We start from the raw sequence: 11905 nt of genomic DNA on the forward strand, positions 1-11905 counted from the left end.
TTATTCCCTTGGAGCACATCTGGCTCCAAACTGGTCCCTCAAGCCCCGATCACCATTTGAGGATCACCTGGGCTTGCTACAGCAGTGCAGTGAGAGGTGACCACAAGCCTCAGAACCTGGCAGCCACATGCAAGGCCATCCTGCACCACCCTCCTGCTTTTACTGGGCTGCAGTGTCTTCAGGCAGCCAGACCCAGCTAGGAAAAGATTCCAGGAAAGGAAGGCAATAGCAGGACTGAGCAGTGGGTAAGGCTAACCCCACCATGGAAAATTCCCTTTCCTCCTAGGTGGGATGGATACAGCATGGAATCAAAAACTGAGGGACCATTTCAGTCCTGGAGTCAACACACCAGCACATCATTCTGAAGCCAGCTGTCTGCTCCCTTGTCAGAGAAGCCTTTCCAAAGATGTTGCCCCACCAAGACCCTGTCTACTGTACCCCTTCAGCAGTAACATGAAACATTCCAACTTACTTCTGTGTTTCAGAGAGTTGAAATTCCTCTTCTGTTCTGCTTTTCAGCCTTTGAGATAAAGGAAGCCCAAGGGATGCTGCCAGCTTTACAATCTTAATTGCCTCATCTGGGCAATTGTTTTGCTTAGCACAGTTCAAGAACTCGTCCATCACCTTTTCACTGCAAAGGCAAATGGTGACTGTTCTCAGAGTCACAGGAGAGGTGCCCATTAATTTATAGCCCATGCTTTAGAGAGGGAGAGAAGGTGACATTTTCAGATCAACCAGTTCATCTCTGCTCCTGCCAGGAACTTCACCTCTGGTACAGAGGGAAGGCTATGTGGTAAGTTTGGGAACTTCTGTCCCAGCAGAAGAGAACAGGCACAGAGTGCCACTAGGTGTGCAGCCTTTGGTACCACACACCCTCATGGTGCTCACTGGGGCAAGCTCCAACTTTATTTTAAAAAAAATCCCACACCCAAACAAAACCCATTACTATTCCTTACAAGTTGTGTTCTACTTCAAACAATTCCCTCCTCCAGAATCCCAAGACAAGCAAGCTGGTGTAGCCTAACAGGGAACCACCTAAGATTTAGCATTTGACTCAACAGACTTGTCTTCAGAAATCCAGGCACCTCTGAAACACCCGTGCTTGGTTAAGAGCATACTGGGATATTTCTGAGCACATGAAACCAGGTATTTGTGGGTCCTGCTCAGTCTGATTTGCACAGCTGAGTTCATCAGTGGCACTGCTCTCCATGGCCCAGAGCTTCAGACACCAACCACTTCAGTCCCTCCCACTCTGCACTTTCAACATGCTTGAAACAGGTATTCCAAGACAGAAAGCTCTTGGAATATTTCCACTGGATAAACAAACAGCCATGCTCACAGGGACAGACACACATTCATGTTCTGGAAATAAATGGACTACTACTATTAGTTACAACTGGAGGCTGGACTACCTGATCTTTAAAAGTCCCTTTCATCCCAAACTATTCCTTCATCCCTTAATTCAGGATCTCAGCCAAAGGGGAGACTCAGTAAGTGAAGAACCTAAAAATACTTACGTGGGAATCCTATTGATTTTCTGGAAATGCTCCATCATGTTCCTGTTCAAAAGAAAACAAAATCATTAAGTTTAAAACTGCACATAACAGGAACACACAGATATTCAACCTGATGGATGAGCCTCCACTGAAACACAGCTAAGCTCAAATTCATGAAACAATCTTCCCCGTGGATCTCATGCTGTATCCTTGCAAATGCAATCTGTATGAGCTAACCTCACTGATTAGTTTAACACAAAGTATCTTACACTCTGCAGAAAATGGTAAGTGTAGCTGGTGGCAATTTTCCTTTAAAATACGACATATTTTTAGTATTTTAATGGACTCTTTGTTGCTACTTCTGTGTTTCAAATTAATCACTGTACACTGAACATCTGCATTTAACAGAAAATAGCTCAAAACCTTTAATCAGAAGCTAGATATTTTAACCTGTATTTCAACTTTAGAGCATACAGGACAGTAAATTCTACCTATTAGAGTACTAAAAGTAGCCTATTTAGAGTTTTGATTAGGACTGCTGCTAATTAAAAATTTAATTAAACTAATTAATCTCTTTATCAGCTTGAATTCCAATGAGTTCTAAAAATCAAAAATGGTGAGTTGTAGGCACTCAGCAGTGCTCAGGATCAGACCACAACTTGCCATAAGTGGCTGTACAAAGCTCTACACCAGATACTACACTAGATTCTAAACCATTTTTAAGACAGACAACTGTCACCTGGTGTCATGAAGGAACAATAACAAGGGAAAAACCCCATCACATTCCCTGCAGGCTTTATCCCCTCCCTTTGTCTGCACTGCCATTCCAAGGCATAGGTCATTAGCTTTTGCTTTTTGTGATTAAGCCTTGAGTTGCAGTGTCAGCAAGCCCAGAGCTCAGAGAGCCCACACGTACCAGGCATCCTGGGTTCTCCCAACCCTGGCAAACAGCACCACGACATGGCCCAGAGCACTCCCTGTCCACTCCAGCGGGACCTGCCCCGGCCCAGCAGCCTCATGGACAGCTTTGATTTCTTCAGCACAATTGGCAAATGCCAGCTGAATCTGTGAAAACATTGTGCTATGAAGAACAAAACCTCTGAAATGAACAGAAGCTTTTCAGGGCAATTTCTCCTGCAGCTCCTATAGGCTTGCTCTGTATATGATTTAAATTTGTGAATTAAGAATCATTACACTGGGAGACAAATCTGTCACTTCTGTCAGGAGGCTGTCCCCACTAGGCAAGCTCCAGGGTGGCTTTGCAGGCACAGCTGTATTCGCCTTCAACACCCTTCAGCTTGAGAAAGCAATTACTGCAATGAAATCCTTAGCAAAAATCCCTCAATTCTGCCATGTGCTTCCCCAGAGATATGGCTGGTTGGGCTGCATCACTTCTCCAAACCCTGGTAAGAAGGGATCCTGCTCTGTTAATGTGAGGTTTCTTTATAGGCTGAAGACAATCCAAGTGGTTCACCAGGCCTGGATAAGCTCACATGGATCTGAAAATTTGCAGTGGCAGATGCACTGGAACTGGATCTCTAGGACTGACCAGGGATACAGCATTTACCCAGTCTAGGGAGACACCACTACTCTCTACTGAGCTTCTGTGCTGATTTTGGCTGGGATAGAGTGAAATTTCTTCAGTTTCTTCTTTCTTACTATGGGGCTGTGTTTTATATTTAAGATGGGAAGTATGTTGAGACACAGGGATATTTTTCTTATTGCTGGGCAGTGCTTAAAGAGCATCAGGGTTCCACCACCAGGGAGTGGGCTGGGGGTGCACAGGGTGTGTGGCACAACAAGGACTGGGAGGGGACACCTCTGAGACAGCTGACCCTAAATGCCCATGGGATATTGCAGACCACAGGATGTCATGCTCAGCAGATAAAGCAGGGAAAAGGAGGAACGGGGGTTAATTTGGAGTGATGGTGTTTGACTTCCCAAGTAACTGTTATACATGAGCTTTCCAGGAGCCTGGCCTTCCTAGGGATGGCTGAACACCCGCCTTTGATGGGAAATGGTAACTGAGCTTGAGCTCTGCCCTTTTACTGCCCCAGTTCCCTCCACCATCTCACAGCAAGTGGCTGTGTGGGGGCTCAGCTCTTCATGGGTGTTATCAGCTTCCTTACCTCACTGGGGTGCTGGTCCCTGCTCATCAAAGACAAGAACTCCTCCAACAGGTCTTGTCTCCTGCTAAACCCCAGCTGTTTCACATCTGTTTAGAGAGAGGCAGTAGTTGGTAGGTGTGACCAGTACCCCTGTTCCCAAATCCTGGCAATATGGTCAGCACACTTTAACAAGGCAGAACCATGCTCTGCGACTGAGCTGGTCACATTTAGTTCCCTTTCTTTCCCCTCATTATCAGATCCTATGCACCAAATACATGAACTAATCTGATTTCTTCTTGCCTTCCCTGCTGGTCTCAAGATTTCTGGGTGACAGCCCAACTACTCCCCGTGATAAAGGCCCTCAAGGTCCCCTGCACTGACCAGCCTGGTGGCGGTGATGACCCTGTCACGGATCAGGGAGGGAACAACACACAGAGCACTGTCTGTAACATCAATTACCAGTCCTCAGGGGGAACATGGACCTGCACTCCTGCAGGACAGTGAGGCCCACAACCCCCCCCAGCCAGAACCCTCCACCACCATCTGCTGAGGATTCAGGAGTGACTCGTATTCTTTTTTATTTTTTTGGAGCTAGATTAAATCTTAACCAAGGATCTGCAGAGGGTCCAGGTGATTCAGTACCACAGGCAAGCACTGCACCTTACCATGGCTACTCCAAGCAATGGGAAGTTTCCAAACTTTGCACTAGCTCCAGCTTTGCACCGCTCCTGGCATCTGTCAGACAAAGTGCCTATGAAGCCATGTAGCCATCACTGACCTTCCCAGACTGAAGGGATCACTTCCAACTGGTTGGCTGCATCCAGTGCTTGAAGGAGGTCCAGTATATTTTTAGGACTTGGATAGAAGAGCTGGTGAAGGAAGAGAATCATTTCAGTCACCTGTCACTGCTCCATTTCTCCATGGCAAAGCTCTGCAGCTCTTACCCTGGTACACGCTTACCGAAGATGACGTTTCTTTGTACCACTTTAACACCACCTCAATTTGTTCCATCATGCACAACAATGAAAAGAATTTCGACCTAGAGAGAAAAAAATATCCTAATTCAGTGATGATTAGATCAAGCAAATTACGAAGGTACCAGCAGATGATGGTGTGCTGCTCAGATTTGTATTGCAGATCAAGGACATTTCACTGATTGCCACAATCCATGCAATCAGAAGAGCAGCAGTGTTTCTTACAATAGTTTAATGCTGACACTAGATTATTGGCAGAACTAATTAGACCACTCTGTTTTAAAATATATTAAAAAAGGAATCTTCCTGCCTGGTGCCAGTTTTAAGGTACCTGAATCTGCCTCAAATGCAACTTTTGGATATAAGAACTGAACTAAATTAACCTTGTTACTTATGTAAGTTCACAAGACAAGCCTGAGTCCTTGATCCAATGCACTGACTAGGAAAACATCCCTACACAAAGAAATGATGCCGTTTTGCTGTTACCTCCAAAGCCGCCATGCAGGGTACACAACAGATTGGCAGAACCCACAACTGGTTGTTCTAGCTGTTGGATGGGTGTTGAGATAAACTGATGCTCCAAGACACTGGATTTCAGTTCACAGGCCACAAACTGAAAATAAATCCTAAGCAATCCCTGCTCTTATGAAGGATCTAATTCCCAAACTGGACATAAAATAACCAGCTGGTGCTCAGTGTCTGAATCCCAGTTTGTATGGAAGCTGACAACAGCACAGAAAATGCTGAATACCACCTCCACTTCACTCACCAGTAGCCATTTGACCGATCCACATCCAAGAATTTCCAATTGTCTCCCTTCTCCAGGGCCTTATTTAACTGATAGGCAAGCTTGATATCCTTAAGATCACAGCACTGCAATAGACCAGTCAGATTTGAAAGCTGTTACCCAATGTAACTCACAAGAGTCACAGAGGTACATGCACAGATCACAGGCATGCAAATTACCAGTTAGGGAGGAGTCAAGCAAAGAACTGCAAAATTATGGCAGAAAGGAGGAGGTGATGAGCACAGATGAAAATGGGAGATACTGAAAGCTAAACCTTGTATGACAGGATGTAAACTCACAAGCAATTCAACAGCTGGAGGGGCTCAAAGGAATTCTGATGGCAAGGAAGAGGCACTTACCACTTGCATGGCGGTGTTAAAAAAGTTGGCTGAAAGGGAGCAAACAAAAGTCTGTTAACTTCAAGCTTCCAAGGAGACATAAACCAGCTCGTTAACCCACCCTCCCAGAGGATGGATGAGGTATGTTCAATTGGAAACTCAATCTGTAGCTCAGTTTGACAATATAGCTGAACTCTTCCCTTTCTTGGTAGTCTTTGGTGTGGCATGAGTTGGGTGGGGATTTTTATACACTTCTAGCAACAACTCAGAGCACAGAAAGAAACAGTTTAACACATCTAGCAGGACAGAAGCAAAGGAAGGAGGGGTACAACATTCTATCTATTTCCAGGAATCCTTCCAAAGACAAAATAGAAAGCTGATGAAGAGTGCTTTTCAACACTCCATTAACACCACGTTGTCTAGAGACCTTTCTCTGCCAAACCCATCTTCAGATGGAAGCTGCATCTGCTTCCAAACCTACAGAAAGGCTTTTGAACTTCCCAGGGCAAAGCAGTGTACCTTCAAATGGCAGAAAGAGCCAGTAACACCATGGGATGTTTAGGATGTTCCCCTCCTACAGACCCACACTCCAGTTCCCCATGAAGTTTTATTTATTTGTATAAATTTATTTACATTTATAAATATTATATTTAAATTTATTTCTTTTTATAAATTATGACATGTTCTGAACAGGATTAGGAAGAACTAAAACTCACACCACACCTACACCACACCTACAACAAAAACCTGCCATTCACCTGATGTGCATAATTTCATGAAACTGCTCTTCCTTAAACTGCTCTGGTAAATAACCCTAGGATTTTTTATCACATAGACTGAAAATGCTCATTCACACATGCTACACACCTACTTTCACACAGAAGCCAGTGCAGGAATGCACAGCTCAATTCCCAAGACTGGAATTTCCTCTTTGTCTCCAGAAATATCAGCGGGACTGAGAGAAGCAAGCTGCATGCATTTATCCTAGCCTAGTAAAACTACCTGACATTCACAGGTACCTTTTCACATAAGCTTGAAATCCTTACCATCATCAGGGTCCTGAGCAGTGAAACTTCGCTTTTCAACCTCATCTAGCACCTCAGAGATGATGTCTGATGACTGAGCATCAACTATGGGACAAAGAGACAAACATATCTCAGTTGTGCCAAGAACTTCCTTGTGAAGAGCATCAGTCTGCAAATACAATATGAAATTGGGAGCAAGCAACATAATTTTAAACAAATGTAATTTCTGTGGTGCTCCACACCAGCTGCCATATAATTTGCTCCAAAATTTGTCCTGCTATTGCCAAGATTTCCACATCAGGAGGGCAGATTCAGAAAGACAGAAGTGCTTTCTAGCAAGGAATCAAACAGGCCTGGAAGTTTGTCTGTTAGAAGGTTGCACCAGAAAAAGTACTTATACTTTATGTAATATGGTTTTAAAGTATACTATATAAATATACTTCATATTTATATATAAACAAACAAAAATTTAAAAGGGGGAAAACCAAAACCAAACTAACCCCCAAACTCCAAAACCAAACCTAGAGAAACTCCAGAGCAATTCCTTTACATTTCTTAAAACACAAGGACTGCAGTTATGGCTACTTTGCCTATTCTGTTCCTATAGCCAAAAGTCTGTGGGCATGGGATCTTAAATAGCTGGGTTCCTGCCTTCTAACACAGTTGTTTTTCATGACAACTCTAATGCACAGAAGAACTGTTGCAGGAAAACAAACTCGCTGTGAGTGGCACAATATGAAATCACACACACTGTGGTGAGATCCAGCCTCCACAGTGACTGAGAAGCATTTGCTCCCTGTATGAGGTTATCCTCTTTTTTTTTCACCCAAGCAGAATCAGGCAGCACAGGGAACACGAAGATCACACCCATTAAAGGTTGTCTTTCAATCCGTAAGTGAACTGCCTTCACCCATCACACAAGAAAAGCATTAAAGCAGCTGCTACACAAGGCACAAGCCGGGAGCGCACGTACCGCCTCTGTAATACATGGAGAGGAGATGATCATAGGATGCAAGGCTGGGCTCTGGAAAGCAAAAACATTGCAGTTACTGCAACACTCCTGGCTGAGCTTTGTGCCATTGCTCTAGTTCACAGTCTGCTCCTCCAGTCAGGCAGCATGCATAAATGTACTCTAGTATCTCTCCCTGCCCATCCCAACACTGGACCAGACCTCACATACACCCGCCTGGGAGAGGTGATATCCAACACTGGACCACCAGCTGGAGCATCCTATTTCTATGGGGGAGCAGCCAAGCTTCCCTGCTCTAAATTAAAATCAGAAATACTTCACAGCTAGTTTTTCTTTTCCTCATGAATGTAATCTTTAGCCTATCAACAAACATGTTACTGGGACAAAGCACAGCCCACAGGACACCAAGTTAATTCTGCAGATATTCTCAGTTTCTGCAATATTTATTTGGAAGAAAAAAATCATCATCTAGCTCAAAAGCCTTTTTCTGTAGAGATGTAGATCTATAGACCTGAACTGGCTTAGGTGGCTTGTGAAGTACATCTCTCCTGGAGTCAGGGAATCCCCACCATTCTGTGTGGTGCTGAACTCCTACGTTAACTATTCTGTTCTGGAGAGGGCACTGGAATATCACAATCAGTGCATATAATAAATACTCCGGTTCTCTTACCTATATCAAGTGCTTCCATTTCCTTTAATACAAATAAGGACATAGTTCTGCCCACACCACCACATCTTCTCAGGCTCTTCAGTACAGAATTAAAAGTTAGCAGAGTTGGTTGCACTTTCTGTTGAGCCATGTGAGTCAGCAAGTCCTTAAAACAAAATTCCCAAATTCTTAGTGCCTCACGTTATGGATCACAGTTCAGCTTTCATTTCCTCAACCTAAGCTTTCTCCCCACCTTAAAGTGAACACCTCTGCTTTAACTGATTGTTTAATCAGTACTATCTAATTTTGAATGAACAAAACCCAAGGCTACGTTACATCAGAATAAATACTGGAGAACTGTGTCTAGAACACAATGGAAAACTTTTATAGTTACATAATATTTTTCCTTACTGACATATCATTAAAACTCAAAATTACATTTCTGTCACAACACCATGAATTAAAATTCAAAGAGTGGTTATCTAAAACTTTACATTTACTTTATCTCCCAGCAGTAATTTCCCCAATTACTTTCTGTCCAGGCAGTTCCTGGATCAGGTATGTTCTCACAAGGCAAATCACTCTGCAAAAGCCAGGTTGGATTTTTTTTTTCACATTTGCTATTCCTCCATAGTTACCTTTTCTGTTTAAACTACTGTACTTCCTTTACAGCAGAGATTAGTATCTGGGGACAAAGTTCTTGCTTTCAGTCTTCCAACAACTACAAAATTTTACTAATAAGGCAGATCCTTATTAGAAAAAGAGCCCACTCTTACCAATTCCCCACCTCTTTTGCTCTACCCTCCTTACCTTGGCTAATTCCCACCTTTCTGTGAACCTCTCCTTTAGATATGGGACTGCTCTGATCAGTGCATTGAAGGTGTGCACATCAGCTGGAAAATGTAAGATAATCCATTTTAAATGACAATTTACAGCCTACAGGAAATAAGTTTGTTCTAGCATGGCTCAGTTTCTGGCAAAGTCTCATGCAAACCTGTTTCCAGTGAGCCAGCCACACGCCAGCTGCACTGGAATTCCCAGTTTGCATTCAGCTCCCATGATCCAGCTGAGGTCCGTACCCCTGCGCCAATCATCACTGCCATGAACAAACACTCTGTGCCCAACAGGGGCTTTCTCTACTCAGGAGAGCACAAAAAAACCCAGGGGACACTCACCTTTGTGCCTTTCATTCAGCAAGTCTATGTACATGTCATAAGCTTTAGAATAAGCCCCGTGCTGCAAAAACAAAAATAAACCATCTCTGAGTATGTGAGATCTCAAAAGCTGAAAAAATCCCCCAGCACTGAAGAATAACTTTACCTTCACCATCCCACGGATCATTGTGCAATAGGAGTGTGCATTCCTCTCTGGCATTATCTTAAATATCCTTTCAGCATGGTTGTTCTCCCTAGAACCAATAAACAAGACACATGTTAAAGAACAAAATAAAAGATACTCTTAGGAGAAGGATTTAATATGCAGAACAAAATAAGGGCTGCAACCCCAAAGACTGACACTCACATATCACACTTGTGATACTTGAAACTATTCTACAGTCACCTACCAGATTTCCTTGAACACTTTAAAATATCAGCAAACACAGGTTTATTTAACAAGTAACACCTGTGAGTATGGGCTGCTAAAAGACTTAGGTCTGTTCTACAGCAACAACACAAGTGCACAATCCATGGAATATGGGAATATAGGCAACATTTTCTATACCTCCATCTGGGGCCAGATGACTGTGAACCTCTTTGAAATTGTCTCTTTGGAGTTTTCTGTTCTGAAGCATCCACCTGGAGAGCGTTTTGGAAAAAGAAGTTTCTCAGAGTGAAATTATGATTTAACATCAAATGACATAACTTGCTAACAAAACTGAAGTTCAGCAGCGTGGGCCAAAGGTGTTTTTTAATGGGTTATATAAGAATAATTTCTATCATAACATTCAGGAACCAATAACTAGATTGAGAATAATGTTTGTGTTATCAAACATATTAACAGTTTTACACAAACTACTGTGGCTACTAGGTCAGTCATGGATTTTTGTAATAGAAGTATCTCCTGGGAATGTTGACTGCATCTGATCCACCTCATGGCATCTCCCACACACACAGTACAAAAATCTTGATGTCACTTTGATATACTCCCACTATGTAAACGAATAAATAGAGATCAACAAGTTTTCCATACCCCTGGTTCTTCCAAGCCCTCTTTTTCTTCCTGCTCTTTTTCAGGAGTAGGCTCACCATCTCCATAGAAGCATAACAAATCTAAAAGGCTGTTTGTGGTCTCCAAAGACACAGGGGTACCTTTAAGAAATGAGAATTTAAGACAGTCAGAGAAAGTGAAGAGCTCACCACTCTACAGCCATATAGAAAACCTGTGAACACCACTTTGCTCTCTTCCAACACATTCTCTAGCAAGTCCCTAACCCTTCTGTGACACCAGGACAGAATTTTAACACTGAATTAGAGTATGTTTTTCTACTGAAGACACTGAAAGGGTAGAGTTTTCCTGATCAAGTAGGAGAAGGAAGTGGCAGCTGTCAGTCAGAACTGTGAAGCAGCACAAGCCCAACACACATCTGAAATTTCTAGTGCTTTTCATAACTCTTCCTAGGATACACCCTGCTATGAAGAACACTTTGCATGTTTCACTTTCTATGAAACATTCAAAATCAACAAAAGTATTTAATCTGCTTCCTCTTCAAGAAGCCAATTGTTCTCCTTTTCACCAAAGCGACATGTCAGACAAGCAGTGGCTAAGATTCTCCAGGAATTCCAGAGAACCACTTCACCAGACCAGAGGCAGTTGTGAAAGAAGCAACAGAGTCACAAAATTGTCTCCACAATCTCTGGCAGCTACTGAAGTATTTTTGGCACAATTTAAGCAGGGCTCCACCACAGAACCTGGCAGGCAGACATACCTGCCTGCAGAAGCTGATCAAACATGTCCACAGACTCTTTCACCATTCTGAGATGGATGCGTTCCCTCAGAGCTTCCTCACTCACTCCTTCAGTCTGAGGTGTGAGAGTCTCGGGCATCAGGCACTAAAAGCAAACAGAGGAATCTAGTCACAAGTTCAAACCTTCCCTAGATATCCTTACTCGTCACTCAATACACTGCTTGCAGCCTAACAACAGCAGTCCTTTTGGTGATGGACTACACACATCCTCATCCCTCACTTTGTGCCAGGAAGCAACATCTGAAAACCACTGCTTTTCTTGCTTTTATCTCAAGAACCTGACATGATACTGAACTCTAAAGGAAAAATGTCCACCACAAAAAACATAATGGAAATACAGTACTGTATTAATACTGTCCATAAAACAGCTTAAAAGTTACCCTTTTATCTTAGTTTTGGACCAGTCCAACAGTAGATTTCAGTGACAAAGCACAAATACAATGAAAATAAAGAACAAAAGCTTACTGCTACGTTGGGCTCTGCAAAAGTCTTGTCAAAATACTGAGGGAAGTTCTTTATGATGTATTTTGCAGCATTCCTCCCAGACTCCTTTGACAATGAATACAGACGCTACATAGAAATGAGACAGAACA

The 11905-nt window shown here is 43.0% G+C and overlaps 1 non-coding gene across 1 annotated transcript; it reads right to left on the reverse strand.

Annotated features, from left to right (window-relative positions):
• Positions 1-9308: 9308 nt before the first annotated feature.
• LOC121349356 lies at positions 9309-9450 on the reverse strand. The gene has a single exon (XR_005954511.1). It is a non-coding gene; the product is annotated as a small nucleolar RNA SNORD94 (small nucleolar RNA).
• Positions 9451-11905: the final 2455 nt, after the last annotated feature.

This window comes from Pyrgilauda ruficollis, unplaced genomic scaffold, assembly GCF_017590135.1.
Source record: "Pyrgilauda ruficollis isolate IOZ18807 unplaced genomic scaffold, ASM1759013v1 scaffold1, whole genome shotgun sequence".
Lineage (NCBI taxonomy): Eukaryota > Metazoa > Chordata > Aves > Passeriformes > Passeridae > Pyrgilauda > Pyrgilauda ruficollis.